Source organism: Anas platyrhynchos, chromosome Z (assembly GCF_047663525.1).
Source record: "Anas platyrhynchos isolate ZD024472 breed Pekin duck chromosome Z, IASCAAS_PekinDuck_T2T, whole genome shotgun sequence".
In the NCBI taxonomy this organism is placed as follows: Eukaryota; Metazoa; Chordata; class Aves; order Anseriformes; family Anatidae; genus Anas; species Anas platyrhynchos.
In genome coordinates, this window is record NC_092621.1 from 83,523,923 (window position 1) to 83,536,131 (window position 12,209).

Sequence of the window (12,209 nt, forward strand, 5' to 3'; positions counted from 1 at the left end):
TGGGAAGCTCGCAGGCCCGGCGCTCAGCGGAGCCGATAATGCATTATTTTTTTCGGCAATATTTACAGCGCCGCTTTTAATACGCACCAGATGGCTCGCGACGAGGCTACCAGCAGCCAGCGAGCTCCTCGGTTTTACTCGGCAGCGTTTTGTTACAATTACGCTCCATGCTGGGACCAATTTTACCGGTGACCTATTTTTCATATTTGTAGCTTTTTTTTTTTTTTTTTTTAATATTAAAAAAAACTCCTAAGGCAGGGCAGGGCTGAGGCAGGCGAGGAGCAGCCGCTGCTGCCCCCGGATCGCAGGCGGCTCCCCTCGTCCCGGGTAATGACACGCCGCCGCGCCTGTGCCTACGTCTGTGCGCAGATAAATAATAGATACGCATATTTATCCCTCGTTTTTGATCAATAAAGCCCCTGTTTGTTAAACCTTAGCCCAGCGCGCTCGCCCTCCCGAGTGCGGAGCATTGCAGGCGGCTGACGGCGGTGGCAGCGCACCGCGCCGGGCTGCGCTCACCGAGCCGAGCCCCCCGCAAAACTCCCCGCAAAAACGGGGCGTTCCGCTGCCGAGAGGAGAAACCCAGCCCCTCGAAGTCCCCGGGAGTCCCTAACCACTGACAGCAGGAAGCTGCGGGTGATGCATTCCTGCGAGCTACACGCCGCGCTGCCCAGGGCAAGGCGAGCAACCCTCGCCTAGAAAAAGCATCCCCGGGCTCCTCAGCCCGGTGCGCATCGAGCCGCAGCGGTTTTCTCTTCGAGTTTCTCCCCCTCCCCATTCTCTGTACAGCACAGCGCCTGTTTTCGGTGTAAACGGCCAATTTACTCCTTCGCAGGTGTGCTCTCCCTTACACAAACGCTTTCCCCACTTTTATGGGAACTGTTTTTTTTTTTTTTTCCTCTCCTGCTAAAATCACAGATGTTTATTTTATTGATATAACCTATACCTCGGTTATGCCGGGAATAGTATGCCTCAACTAACAGTCATTTAGCAAATAATAGAGGCGCTCTGGATGCTTTCCAATGTTACACATGTACTTGGTCATAAAATGATATGTGAAAAAATTAACATCTGCTTTCCTAAAATAAAGTGTTCCAAGTAGCTTTTTATGAATGCTTCCCTCATTTTAAAAAGAAATATGTAGAGATAAACTGGCATCCATATGTATAGCATATTTATAATGGTTTTAGGATTTGAAGGTAGCTATTCATTGCATAAGCCATTTAGAACTGACGTTTTAAAAGCTACTTAACCTCAGACATCCTTGAATCTTAAAGAAGGATTCCCAACGATATTATTTAAAGAGGAATTTGCTGTAATTTAATTGCATATCAAGGCGGAACCGTGCGCGGGCACGGCCCCGGATGCTGCGCTCGACGCCGCTCCAGCGCCCGGGATTTTCTTTACCTGCGCCCCCCGCGCCCCCCCGGGACCCCCCCTTGTTCGGAGAGGGGGCAGCGGCGGCGACCCTCCGCTGGGCGAGACGAGGCCCCTCTGCAGGTGGTCCGGGGGCACCCCAAGAGACCCCCGGCTCCCCATGTCCCGCCCCCCCCCCCAAAAAAAAAAAAAAAAAAAAAGGGAAAACATAGAAAAAAAGGGGGCTTTTAAATGCTCCCATGGCTTTTCGAAGGGGGTAACCCCCAGCCGGGGCGCTCAGGGTGGGGGAGCACCCCTGGGGCGTGGCTGCACCTCGGGACCGGGCAGGGTGAGCTGGTGGGGAGAGAGGGGGTGAATACCCCCCCCCCCCAAAAAAAAAAACAAACAACCTTTGCTGCCCCCAGACCCACTTTGGCCGCTGGTTGGGGGTGCCCAAGCAGCACCCCAGCGCCTGGGGCCTACCCTGCCCTGCCTGCTGTGGCCTTGCAAGCCAGGGCCGGAAAAGACGGGGGGGTCACAACCCCCCCTCGGGTCCCTGTGACTCCCCCCGGGTCCCTCTGTGCCCGGCCTGCCCCTTGGGACGTGGGGCAGGTGGGGGCAATGGCCCCGCTCTGAGTGACAGGGAGCTCCATATCTTTTTTCTTTCTTTCTTTTTCTCTCTCTCTCTTTTTTTTTTTTTCTTTTTCTTTTCTTTTTCCCCAAAAGGCTGGCCAGAGAACCGCTGCTCATACGGACATGAGGATTTCCAGCGCTCTGCTGAGCTCCCCTTTTATTTGCTTTGGTGGGGTGGTTTGTTTTCTCTGCCACCAAGGCTGGTCAAGGGAAAAGCGGGCTTGGGGGTCAGCAGGGAAAAGTCGTGTACAATTTCTGGGAAAGAAAAAAAAAAAAATAAACAAAAAATCCCACACAAGTCTGACTGGGTTGGTAAAATCATTAAAATATGTTAAGTGACATGAAGTTTGGATTTATGTGGACACACCGGACAGAAAGTGGACAGAGTCAGCGGGGAGAGTCACGCTTTAAGACAGGGGGTCTTTATTTAAAGATGGTGTATTTATGGGGAAAGAAAGGGAATATCTTACAAAGCTCTGGCTATACCCCCGATAACAAAACCTGTCACATCTTTACTTCTTGCTAGAAAAGAGCGAGTGTCCTCATTTGAACATCTCTAAAGTGATTATTAGATTCCTCTCCGAGAAATCGGTTTGTGAGACTGAGCCCGGAACACACAGACAAAAAAAAAAAAAAAAAAAAAAAAAAAAGGGTGTGGGGGAGAGAGAGGAGAGAGAGAGAGAAGGAAAGAGAGATTTGTTCACACTGTGTCCATCTCCTATTTTACCTTCTCAAAAACCACTGGAGTATCCCTCCATCCACTGTCCTACCTAAGGACCTTTCGTTAGTATAAACAAGCCCTGATTTAAAATAAAATATTTGCACTAAGGGAGAAAAAGGGGAAACAATAAGAAATCCAGTAGTTGTTGCAGTAGTAGTTATAGTCGTAGTACTAACAGTATTGGTAGTAGTAGTTGTTGTTGTTGTTATTGTTGTTGTTATTATTACTATATCCCACCCCCTCAAATAAGATCTGAGAACTTTTTTTTTCCCCCGAGAGTGTGAAATGAAGGACACAAAGACAGTGGTATATCAGTGAAAAGAAGAAAGTGGCCTTTTAATGAGAACTAAAGAAAACTAAAACGTAGATGAAGTGTACCGTAAAAGCTGCTTCAAAGTACAGTGTAATTCCCCCGAGTTCAGCCATCACGTAGATTTGGTAATTGGGAGTTTACTGCGCAGAGGTAAGGCAGCGTGGTGTGGATAACCCCGCATTTTTTCCCTTCAACAATTACAGATAGGTTTCACAGGCTGTCTTTGCGGAGAGCCATGAGGCATTAGGGACCCTTCGCTGCTGCAAATGAAGGAAGAGCCAGTCAACACCACGGAGAGGCAAAACAAAACAAAACAAAAAACCCAACCACCTACCTGCGTGCACCAAGTTTAAATGATTTCCCCCTCTCCTAATCGTGGTCCTGGCTGCAGATGGACTCTAACAGGGGCGATAACATCACCAACTAGCTGCTGCTACCTTTACTGGCGTTTGCTTCTATGCCCGGCTTTCACTTGGTGTTTATTTTCCGACCTGAGCTTTTGCTGTATCACAAAAAGGCTCCACAAGTAACAGAGCAATAAATCCTACAAAAAATAAGACAGATTTCCTCATCGATGTGTAATAAAGTTAAAGGACATTGTTTTGTCAGACAAGCGCTAAGTAGAAAATAAATCTTTGGGTCTGGGGAAACAAAACGGAGTGCTGTTGGCATGTGTGTAAATTTACTTTTAAAAGCAATAAATCAATGTTAAATTAAACAGCTGGGTTCCCTATCTCGGAGAACCTTCCACATCGGAGGAAACCTCACTGGTGGAGCCCGAGATTTAATAACGGCGCCCCCCGAGCCCAGCCCCGACCCTGGCGCAGCCTCCGGCCCCTGCCCCGGCCGCGCCGCCGCTTCGGGACCCGCCGGGGGCCGGGGGCAGCCCCGGGGGGGCGCACGGAGGCTCCCCCCTCCGCCCCGATCCGCGGGGTGCCCGGCACAACCGCCCCCGCTGCCCTGCGCCGGGGTTAAGCAGCGTAACCTGCCCGAACAGCTCAATACTGTTATTATCTCGGTGCTAATTTCATCATTTCTGCATCACGGGGCAGATGCAGGGCGCTGCCCCAGCGGGAAGTGGGGCTCCGGAAGGACGGCTCCCCATCGCAGGGTGCCACGCAGAAGAAATGGGGTGCACCTGCTTGACACGGCACCTCGGGCGTCGTGGTCCTACCGCATCTCGATCTGCTTCCCCACATACTGACAGGGATGGAGAGAGGAGAAGAAATGGGGGGCGAGGGAGATAAAAATTGAAAAATAAAGAGAGGGAGAAAGGAAAGGGGAAAGAGAGAGAAGGGAAAGAGATAGGAAGAAGGGAAAGAAGGGAAAAAAAAAGAAAAGAAATAAAAGAAAAAAATAAAGAAAAGGAAAAAAAGAGTAAAGATGAGAAAGAAAAGAAAAAAAAAAGAAAAGAAAGAAGGAAAGAAAAAGAAAAGAAAGAAAGCAGGAAAGGAAGAAGGAAGGAAAGAAGGAAAGAAAGAAAGAAGAAGAAAAGAAAGAAGGAAAGAATGAAAGAAAGAAGGAAGGAAAGAAGCTAGAGAAGGAAAGAAGGAAAGAAAGAAGGAAAGAAAGAAAGAAGGAAAGAAAGAAGGAAAGAAAGAAGGAAAGAAAGAAAGAAGGAAAGAGAGAAAGAGAGAAAGAGAGAAAGAGAGAGAGAGAGAGAGAGAGAAAGAAAGAAAGAAAGAAAGAAAGAAAGAGAGAAAGAAAGAAAGAAGGAGAGAAAGAAAGAAAGAAAGAAAGAAAGAAGAAGAAAGAAAGAAAGAAAGAAAGAAAGAAAGAAAGAAAGAAAGAAAGAAAGAAAGAAAGAAAGAAAGAAAGAAAGAAAGAAGAAAGAAAGAAAGAAAGAAAGAAAGAGAGAAAGAAAGAAAGAAAGAAAGAAAGAAAGAAAGAAAGAAAGAAAGAAAGAAAGAAGAAGAAAGAAAGAAAGAAAGAAAGAGAGAAAGAAAGAAAGAAAGAAAGAAAGAAAGAAAGAAAGAAAGAAAGAAAGAAAGAAAGAAAGAAAGAAAGAAAGAAAGAAGAAGAAAGAAAGAAAGAAGAAAGAAAGAAGCCAAAGAGACTTGCAGTAACATTTTTGCACTCTGATGTAGACAAAACACGAATCAATAAGTTATTAAAAACCCCAAACAACAAAAGCATTATTGCAGAGCAGAAAGCAGCATGGCTTTCTGTTAGGGAATGTCTGTATCTGATTGAAAATGTTGAAGTTACCAAGTAAAATTTTTAAAGGACGTGACAATAAAGGTATTTGGACACACAGCCGTTCACCGGTGTCAGTCGTTTCCTTCCAAACACAGGGACAGGGTTCGGACGAGGGACTTGCGGTGGCTCCGCAGCAGTGGGAGCGCTTCAGATGCCCTTGCAAACCCACTCTGGTGTCTACACACCACGGGTGTATTGGGTTATTTTTGCCGAAACAGTGCAAACACGAGGTAGAAGCATTTATTTATTAATTTAACTATCTACCCACTTAATTATTTATTTTCCCCTGGAGCCCTGGAAGTTCCAGAAAAGAAAGGTGACCCTTCACGGGACGGGAGCGGGACCGGAGATTTAATGTTCGCCTTGCCTTTGTTTTGCTCTCTTTGGAAGGCGGATCTAAACACACGGCAAACTTTGATTGCTTGTTTGTTTGTTTGCAGATAAGGGCATTTTCGGAGTCCAAGTTTCACTCGCGGCACCGCTGCGGCTGTCACGCAGCACTCAGCGCATCCCGTTTTGCCCCCCTTGTCAAACCACCTTGGCTCTCCGGGCGCACCCAGGTCCCTTCTGGGAACGCGCCATTGCTGCGGCTGGCAGGGCCGGGAATTTCGGATATTTCCCTTCCAGGGCAGCTCTCTGGGACACCGAGCCCTGAGGGCTGATGACTGCCAGCCAGGTGCGCGCCGCCCGCCCCCCCCTCCCCCCCTACACGCCGACACGCGTGTGGCGCAGCGCGTTCGCGCGGAATTAATTAGCGAAGACGGAGAAATAGATTATCCTAATAACCCCCCGGACAAATGAAGGACAAAGACCGGAGGGGTCCCCCCGGGTGCCGAGCGGAGCCGCCTCCGCGCCCCCCTCTCCGCTGCGGCGGGACGAGGAATGGGGGGGTGGGAAATGGGGGGGCGAGGGGAGCGCAGCCCCTCCGCGCCTCTCCGCTCCTCTCCGCGTCGTCGCCGCCCCGTGGCCGGTTCCCGTGGCCGGGGCTAGGTGGCGCTCCGCCTCGCGGCACCGCCGCGCCGCCCGCCTGCACCCGCGGGGGGCTCCGCGCCCGCGCTGCCGGGCGCGCAAAACCCGCGCAGCCCTCGGGGGGGGTGCACGGAGCTGTGCGAGCCCGGGACGGGTGCCCCGCAGCCCGGCACAGCCCCAGGGGAGGTGGAAAAGGGGCGCGGGGAGAGCCCCCCGGTGCCCACGCGTGTCTGCGGGCGCGCAGCGGTGTAGGTGGCGCCGCGGGTGTGGGCTGGGTGGGAGCGCAGAGGCGCTCCGTGCCGCGCTGCCACGAAGGCAGCAGGACAGCTGCGATGGGTTTCGAGGGTCGGGAAATCAAACACGGGCCTCTGGTCCCCACAGGGCTGCGCGTGGTGTGGGCGTTTTTGAGGATTTCTCCCCAAGGCGAGAGCCAGCACCCGCGGTGGGGATGGACACCTCTGAGCTCTAGGCAGCGCGGGCATCCTTCCCAAATTCACCCGCAGCATTGCTAGGGCTTCTTCCCAATTCCTGCATTTAAAGAGTAAACGGCGTTTTGGGGCAGAAGAAACCCTCTCTTTGCGGGACAAACCGCTAAAAAAAGTTCCTGGGGGAGATCAAGCCGACAAAGAGCGGGCAATGTCTTACAGCCCATCGGGCTGCGGCGTTATCACCACCAACGCTGCTGCTGTTGCTGCCACTAATTGAACAGGGAGGTTTCCATCATTTGCATCAATCCTGCGGCACCTTAAGGAAAGTGGCCTATGAGACGGGGAAAAGTAATAGTAAACAGTGATTCACCGAGCGCTGTCTTGCGGAGCGCTCCCGCAGGCGAGGGAGATGCTGGGCTGCTCATTTCGGCTCATCTCGGGAGCGTGGCGGCTCCTTCCTCGGCGGGAGGGATCCGGAGGAGTTTGAGTGGCCTGATTGGTAAACTTTATTAGGGATTTCGGATCGGATTATTCGGATTTGGTGCCGTGGGATCTTTGTGGAGTCTCTCTCTCCCTCAATAGGTGTTAGGCTGTAACTAGGAGGCGCTGAAAACCTAAGGCGGAAAATTTACAACTTGATCAGCTCCAAACCACACACACCAAAAAAAATCTGCTACTGTTGCAAACATATGTTACGGATTAAGTTAAGCAAATGGCTCTAGTTTTGCAAGGTTGAAAGCTGATAATGAAAACTTATATGCTAAAGAGTTTGGCTTTTGTTCTAACTCCAGTTCCTTAAACGCCAGCAAATCCCATTTACCTTTCTGAAAAAAATAAATAAAATAGGAATAAAAACAATGCCCTCCATCTAGCTGGAATGGGAGCCCTGTCACTTGCCCCTCTGGCGGAGCTGAGCCTGCCCCGAGCTCTACATTTATCTCCAGGTATTCGTTTCAGGCAGTGGGCACGGCGGGGCAGGCAGCCCTTGGGGTCGCACAACCCCCCACGGACCCCCCCGAACCCCTCTCCCGAAGGATCCCCGGCACCCAGGGGTACGAATCTGATTTTCCTGCCCCCTCTCCCCTCCGCACGGCGGACCCCGCACTCTCGTCCCCGCCAAGCCCGCGATGAGGAAGACTGCGGCGGGGAGAGCGCTTTGGGGAGGAAGGTTGCACCTGAAGGTGACCCCAGCCCGCCCGCAGTTCGCCCCCTTGGCTGCCCCCCATCTCCCCTGCCTTGGCTGCTGCGGTGGGAGCGGGGGGCTCCCTCTCGCACACATCACCTGTCGCGATACGGCTACAGGGACAAAACCGGGTCCGCTGCACTCCTGGAGGTGAGGGCTGGTGCCCCCTTTATTTCTCTGTTACTTGTGGAGCCCGAGGAAAGGGGCTGAAGGCCCGAGTGGGGGGTGTCTCTGTGGGCACAGAGCTGGGGAGGGGTCTCCCTGCTGCTTGCGGGGCCAGGAACGCGCGGCCGCTTCGCTGCCCGTCGGCTGGCAGCAGGGATGCGACACTGATAAATGGCCGGGAAGAGGAGAAGCCACCCCAAAAGACATCGGGGTTCACAGGAGGAGGGGGCGAGAAAAGCGCCAAGGGGGTCCCGACACTCCTCCTCTGGGCTGGGGGAGATTTGTTTATTCCTTTCGAAGAGAAACGGGGGGGAAAAAAATGTCTCCAGAAAGACAAATAAAATACATTTTGCTCTGTTCGTAGGGGAAAGTTTCCACGCTCCCCAAAGCCCTCACGGATCAAAATGCGTGTGAACGACCCTGTCTGTCCCGCGCAGGGAGTGGGGACAGCGCGGGGGGACGCGGGCTAAGGGGCAGGAGGGGAAGGGAGGCAGAGAATTAGGGACCTAAAAAAAAAAAAAAAAAAAAAAAAGAAACAAAAAACCAAAAACAACAAATCCTAAAACAACAGGGAATAAAAACAAACACCATGAAACGCAACAAAGTCTGGACACTCGGAGGCCAAATCCAAAAAGTTGGGGCGGATCCGAACGAAACTCCAGCGCCTGCGTTTGCTTTTAAAGAGCTCGAAGAGCTCAGGGCTCGGTGGAGAACTGGGGGTGAATTTTCCCGACCATTGTGAAGGCGCAGTGGGGTTCCAACTTTGTTTCCGTCTTCCCTTAATATATATACTTATACGTGTACATTTATTTATAAAGAAAGAGCGGAGAAGAATAAATAAAGACGAAAAAAGAAAGAAAAATAAATTAAAAGGGCAAATAGAAAATAAAACAAAAACATTCCAGACGAATATTCAGCGCCGCAAGACATTTAAGCCTTCGGTTTCGTGCGCGTGTGGCAAAGCCTTTGATGCAGGCATCTCCCTCTGCGCCGAAGTCGTTGGGCGAAGCCCCCTGCTCTGGGGGGTCCGGGGGGAGGTGGGCTCAGAGAAATCGCCCGGCCCCCCCCCCCGATGCCCCCAGGAGCTGCCGCGGGTCCCGTCCCGGGGGCATCCCGCACCCCTCGTCGGAGCGCTGAGTCCCTGGGGGCTTGAGGCGAGGGGGGGCACACACAGGAGGAAGGGGCGACTCCGAGACCCCCCGGGAGGTCCCCAAACGACGTCCAACACGGCGGCCCCCCGGGCAGCCAGGGCGGCGGGCTGCCGGGTGGGGCCACGGAACAAACGGATTCGCGACCCCCGACACGGCCAGCAGGACCCAGGGCCGGGGGTGTCCCGGGAGGGGCTCCCCGAGGACCGGGCTCCCCCCTGGGGTCTGACGCCGCAGCTGGTTGCGGATCCCGGTGGGGCGGGAGGAGGAGAGGCGCCCGGTGCCCCCTGGTTCTGGGGGCTACACGCCGGGACCCCCCCGGGCGGAGCCGCTCGGGGCCGGGGCTGGGCCCCCGGAGCTGGTGGATGCTGGCACCGAGCATCAGGACCGGGCTGACCCCCCCCCCCGCCCCTCTGCCGCAGCCCCGGGAGGAGTCGAGGGGGAGTGTAACAGGCAATCAACTTTTTTTCTTTTTCCTTTTTTTCCCTCCCTTCCCCCCCCCCCCCCCCTTTTTTTTTTTCATTCTCCCGCCCGGGAGCAGCCGGCCACCGGGAGTTTTGCCCGAAGTGGCAGCAGACCAGCCACCGACCCCCGTCTCCCCTCCCCCTCCCTCCGAGGGGGTCCTGATACAGCGGGAAGGGGGGGGGCGCCGAGGGCACGGCGGACGGGGCGGGGGTGTCCCACGCCTCCCCTTTTCCCCTTGTCGTCGACCTCCCTCTCGGGGTCCGTTCCCCGGGGGGAGGAAATCCAGGGGGCAGCCGGCGACCCCTTCCCCACTCCCCCATCCGCCACCGGGGCGGCGACCCCATCGGAGCGGCGGCGACCCCAGACCCCAGACCCTGGACCCCAGACCCCGCGCCCCGGCTTCGGCGTCGGCGGCGGCCCCGGCGCTGTCCGTGGTGCTGGGCCCGCCCCGAGCGCCGCCAAGCCCGGCCCTCGCCGCCCGCCTCGGAGCCAGAGGGGAACCCCCATCCCATCCCATCCCATCCCATCCCATCCCATCCCATCCCATCCCATCCCATCCCATCCCATCCCATCCCATCCCATCCCATCCCATCCCATCCCATCCCATCCCATCCCATCCCAATTCTGTCCCATCCCACCTCATCCTATCCCATCCCATCCCATCCCATCCAAATCCCATCTCAATCCCATCCCACCCCTCTCACTTCAACTCCATCCCACCCCATCCCATCCCATCCCATCCCATCCCATCCCATCCCATCCCATCCCATCCCATCCCATCCCATCCCACCCCAGGTGCTCCCTGCCCCATCCACGCAGCCGCCGCTTTTCGGGAACTTTTTCCCCGCCCAGGAGGTCGCTTTATGTCGGGAACCCGCCTAAAATGCCACAAGGATCCCCCTGCAGCCCGTCTGTCGCTGTTCGGGTGTCCCCAGCCCTCCCGAAAATGTACACCGAGTTGGCTGAAAGTGCCAAGGAAAACCACTTCGCATCCAGATTTTATTGGTAGCCTTAGTGGTAATACAGAAATAAAAATAAAACCCAAGCGCACTCGAAGAGGGAAGCATCTCCCAAACAGCTCCGCCGGTCCCCACCCGAGGACGACCCAAAATCTGGCTCTTAATTAAATTAGGAAGAACCTCGTTGGGAGCAAAAGTAAGGGTTACACCTGCGAGAAAGGGACCGAAAATCGGGAAAAGCTGGCAAAAGCGACCATCTAAGTGGCAACACCTCGCCTGGCATTTGCTGAGAACCACCGGGACACTATTAAACGGGTGCCGAGCACCGCTGGTGCCTTTTTGCACCCCACGGGGACCCGCAGGGGCAGCACCCGTGCTGGGGGAAGGCACTTCTGTGCCGCCTGCTGCGGGGGGCGAGGAGGGCTCCTTGCATCATCGGCTTCGCTGTGCGAAACAAAACTGCATTTCTTCGCGTGGCGAGCCAGCCCGGCAAAGGGAAGGCGTAAAACGGCCCCGGGAGGTGGGGAGGGGGGGAGATGCGCGGGAGGGGGATTTGTCTAATGGTGCCAGGGGTGGCAGCTTTAAGGGAGAAGTGTGAAGGCACAAGGCTGCGGCCGGTCCCTTGCCAGGCGATAGGGGATTAGGTAGGGCTTGAGGAAAAGAGAAATGGAAGCGACAAAAGACGGCGACCCAGGCCTTTCCAGAGAAGGGTCAGCTCTCTCCTGCGCAGCACTTAGTGGGAAATTACTGCTGCTATTGTCTCCTATGCTATGGACAAACCAGCCCGCGGAGCTGGCTCCCGGAAATATTCGCATTTGCCTTACCCCAGCAGAGGGGTCCTGGGGGCAGCGGGGGCCGGGCAAGCACCGCTCGCCTTTCCCACCCGTGTTTCTCCTCCTTTGGGCCAAGGGAGAAGGCGGTGCCGGCGTGTGGGAGCCGCCGGGGAGCCAAAACTCGCCCAAAGTTAGCAGGAAACCCACCCAGCTCCCCCGGGAAAATAGTAAAAACCTCCCCCAGGAATAAAAAAATTTAATAAAAATGACCGGGGGCTGAGCGCTGCTGGCACGGGGGAAGCAGTGCTGGCAGCGAGTGGGCTTTTTGGGGCCGGGGTTTGCTGCCCAAAAACCGTCCGGGACCCCCGGCAAGGCTGCAAGCCGCAGGTGCTCCCCCTGAAAAGTCCCAAAGTTAAACCAGGGCGGCGTGGACCGGGACCCGCAGCTCACCTCCAGCCTGAGAGGTTCCCCCCAAGTGTCAATGAAAACGTTCACTTCTGCTTTTATTCACATTTTTTTTTATTATTTTTATTTATTTATTTTATATATATATCAACTCAAAGGCACTTCCAGCGGGCGAGGAAGCAGGAAGGGGCTCCCGGCCGGCCCCACCGCCCCGGGCTCCCACCACCAAACCCGCTCCATCGGGAGCCAGACTTGTGCCACCTTGTGCGGGTGTTGCGTGCTGCTGGAGCCGCGCAAACTGCGCCAGGGCACGGGGTTTTCTCCGCCTTCACACCCATCAGGGGGAATAAAACGTCTCTGAGGGGCAAAACTGCAGCCGGCGGTCGGCGCGGGCTGGGCGATGCTGTCCTCGCCGTCACGTTTGGCCACTTTTTGTTCCTGCCACCAGCATTTAGGGGACCGTGCTGAGCACGGCGAAATTTAGAGATGCGG